Below are 4,057 nucleotides of genomic sequence, written 5' to 3' on the forward strand. Positions count from 1 at the left end.
CGGCTGCTCAGATTGTCCCCCGAATCGTTTATATAGATAAGGAACAGCACAGGGCCTATAACACTACCTTGGGGAACGCCTGAAATCACTTCTGTTTTACTCGATGACTTTGCGTCTATTACTACGAACTGTGACCTCTGTGATAGGAAATCACAAATACAGTCATATAACTGAGACGATATTCCATAAGCACGCAATTTTACAACGAGCCACTTGTGTGGTACAGTGTCAAAAGTCTTCCGGAAATCCAGGAATACGGAATCGATCTGAAATCCCTTGTCAATAGCATTCAACACTTCATGTGAATAAAGAGCTAGTTGTGTTTCACAGGCACGATGTTTTCTAAACCCATGTTGACTGTGTGTCAATAGACCGTTTCTTTCGAGGTAATTCATAATGTTCTAGCACAATGTATGTTCTAAAATCCTGCTGCATATCGATGTTAACGATGTTGTTGTTGTGGTGGTCTTCAGTCCAGAGACTGGTTTGATGCAGCTCTCCATGCTACTCTATCCTGTGCAAGTTTCTTCATCTCCCAGTACCTACTGCAACCCACATCCTTCTGAATCTGTTTAGTGTACTCATCTCTTGGTCTCCCTCTACGATTTTTACCCTCCACGGTGCCCTCAAACACTAAATTGGAGATCCCTTGATGCCTCAGAATATGCCCTACCAACCTATCCCTTCTTCTAGTCAAGTTGTGACACAAAATTTCTCTTCTCTCCAATTCTGTACAATACCTCCTCGTTAGTTATGTGATCTACCCATCTAATCTTCAGCATTCTTCTGTAGCACCACGTTTCGAAAGCTTCTATATTCTTCTTGTCTAAACTATTTATCGTCCATTTTTCACTTACATACATGGCTACACTCCGTACAAATACTTTTAGAAACGATTTCCTGAGATTTAAATCTATACTCGATGTTAAAAAATTTCTCTATGGGCCTGTAATTTAGGGGGTTACGCCTAGTACCTTTCTTGAATACTGGTATGACCTGTGCAACTTTCCAGTCTTTGGGTACGGATCTTTCGTCGAGTGAACGGTTGTATATGATAGTTAAGTATGGAGCTAATGCATCAGCATACTCCGAATGGAACCTAATTGGTATACAGTCTGGACCAGAAGACTTGCTTTTGTTAAGTGATTTGAGTTGCTTCAACACTCCGAGCACATTTACTTCTACGTTACTCAAGTTGGCAGCTGTTCTCGATTCGAATTCTGGAATATTTACTTCGTCTTCTTTTGTGAAGGCATTTCGGAAGGCTGTGTTTAGAAAAATCTGCTTTGGCAGCACTGTCGTAGACAGTTTCTCCACTGTTCTCGCACAGAGAAGGCATTAATTGTTTCTTGCCGCTAACATACTTCACATACGACCAGAATCTGTTTGGATTTTCTGCCAGGTTTCGAGACAAAATTTCCTTGCGGAAACTGTTGTAGACATCTCGCATTGAAGTCCGCCCAAAATTCGAGCTTCTGTAAAAGATCGCCAGTCTTGGGGATTTTGTGTCTGTTTAAATTTGGCATGTTTGTTTCGTTGTTTCTGCAACAGTGGTCCAAATCGTTTTGTGTACTAAAGAGGATCAGCTTCTTCTTTTGTTAATTTATTTGGTATAAATCCCTCAATTGGTGCCGATACTATTTCTGTGAATTTAAGCCACATCTGGTTTATACTGATATTATTAATTTGGAATGAGTGGAGATTGTCTCTCAGGAGCGCGTCAAGTGAATTTTTATCTGCCTTTTGAATAGGTATACTTTTCGCTTATGTTTCGAGGATTTGGGGATTACAGTATTCATTCTCGCTACGACATCCCTGTGTTCACTAATCCCTTAATCGGTTTTGATGCTCGTTATGAACTCTGCATTATTTGTTGCTAAGAGGTCAAGTGTGTTTTCACAACTGTTTCCTATTCGCGTGGGCTCATGAACTAACTGCTCGAAATAATTATCAGAGAATGAGTTAAGCACAATTTCGGATGATATTTTATGCGTAACTCCGGAATTAACCATGTATTTTCGCCAACATATCGAGGGTAAATTAAAGTCACCACTAACTATTAATGTATGAGTCGTGTACGTGTTTGAAATCAGACTTAAGTTTTCTTTGAACCTTTCAGCAACTGCATCATCTGAATTGTATATCAGACAGTGTACTACATATTTCTAATCCTTCGACCATAGTACTTAATTTACGATTTATCTCTGTGCTGATGGTAGTCATAGAGCATTCTCGCAGTCTTAGGGTGAAATTGGAGACTGAAAGACTCCCTCACACTGCCATTGACCAACACACCCCACAGCACCATTACCTATTTAATCTGCAATCGAGCAGAAGTTGACCGCTACATTCCACGTCTTGTGAATGAATGGAGCTTGCCGAGTCCTCGCCCATCCAAGTACACAAGATTTCTCGAGATGCGCCATGTCGAGGAGATGAGCATTCCTTATCGATGTATACGAACAGATTTGAAAGTGTTGAGATATAATAGCAGACAGTGAAGAAGAACAAGAAACGGGAGATTTTTTTGCGCGGTGGAGCGCCAGACAGAAAGTGTTCGAAGCATTTTTATGTAAATCAACCAAGCTATCAATTATTATTCCAGAGACTTGGATCAGTACCTGGAAGGTATCGGTAAGACAGAACATAAACAACGCACTCCTAAGGCTACAACGTTCTGCACTTAAAACGGGCTATAATGTTAGATCGCTTGCGTTTTCGACCTATCAGTCACATGGAATGCAGTGCTGTTAATATTACAATGTAAGAAATACATTTCAAGTGTGTGACATACGTCCTTCTTCCCGGTTTCTCTACGATAAACTATGTTATTGAACTGTAAAACGACAAAACTATTTCCTTAAAACATTCGCTCTGTGTGATATGAGCACAATATAAGTTTCCAGAGATGTATAGCGTCCACTATTCACATCCGATCACGCTTCAGAAATTATGCTATGCAGACATCAGGCCTATATAAAACTATGGTTAGTAATGGGGAATACCTTTTACAAGCAAACAGGTAAAAGCATAGCAGCAGCGTCCGGCATGTGAAAATTACAAGTAATTCAGCCACTAACTCTGTAAACAGCACATCTGTCATGCAAATGTATACACAGGGTTATCAGTATGAGATTTTTTCACTCTGCAGCGGAGTGTGCGCTGATATGAAACTTCCTGGCACATTAAAACTGTGTGCCCGACCGAGACTCGAACTCGGGACCTTTGCCTTTCGCGGGCAAGTGCTCTACCAACTGAGCTACCGAAGCACGACTCACGCTCGGTACTCACAGCTTTACTTCTGCCAGTATCCGTCTCCTACCTTCCAAACCTTACAGAAGCTCTTCTGCGAACCATGCAGAACTAGCACTCCTGAAAGAAAGGGTACTGCGGAGACATGGCTTAGCCACAGCCTAGGGGATGTTTCCAGAATGAGATTTTCACTCTGCAGCGGAGTGTGCGCTGATATGAAACTTCCTGGCAGATGAAAACTGTGTGCCCGACCGAGACTCGAACTCGAGACCTTTGCCTTTCGCGAGCAAGTGCTCTACCAACTGAGCTACCGAAGCACGACTCAGGCTCGGTACTCACAGCTTTACTTCTGCCAGTATCCGTCTCCTACCTTCCAAACTTTACAGAAGCTCTTCTGCGAACCATGCAGAACTAGCACTCCTGAAAGAAAGGATACTGCGGAGACATGGCTTAGCCACAGCCTAGGGGATGTTTCCAGAATTTTTTTTTTCTTAGTTTATATCTAAAAATTCAGCCAATGAGTAGAAGGAGTTGTCATCTAGAAATTCTTTTAATTTATTTTTAAATGTTAGTTGGCTTTCTGTCAGGCTTTTGATGCTGTTTGGTAGGTGCCCAAAAACTTTTGTGGCAGCATAATTTACCCCTTTCTGTGCCAAAGTCAGATTTAACCCTGCATAGTGAAGATCATCCTTTCTCCTGGTGTTATAGGTATGCACACTACTATTACTTTTGAATTGGGTTGGATTATTATCAACAAATTTCATAAGGGAATATATATACTGTGAGGTTACTGTGAGGATCCCTA

The 4,057-nt window shown here is 41.3% G+C and overlaps 1 non-coding gene across 1 annotated transcript; it reads right to left on the minus strand.

Annotated features, from left to right (window-relative positions):
- Positions 1–3,195: 3,195 nt before the first annotated feature.
- Trnas-cga (transfer RNA serine (anticodon CGA)) lies at positions 3,196–3,270 on the minus strand. Its single transcript has one exon. It is a non-coding gene; the product is annotated as a tRNA-Ser (tRNA).
- Between the last annotated feature and the right edge of the window lie 787 nt (positions 3,271–4,057).

This window comes from Schistocerca gregaria, chromosome X, assembly GCF_023897955.1.
Source record: "Schistocerca gregaria isolate iqSchGreg1 chromosome X, iqSchGreg1.2, whole genome shotgun sequence".
Taxonomy (NCBI): Eukaryota; Metazoa; Arthropoda; class Insecta; order Orthoptera; family Acrididae; genus Schistocerca; species Schistocerca gregaria.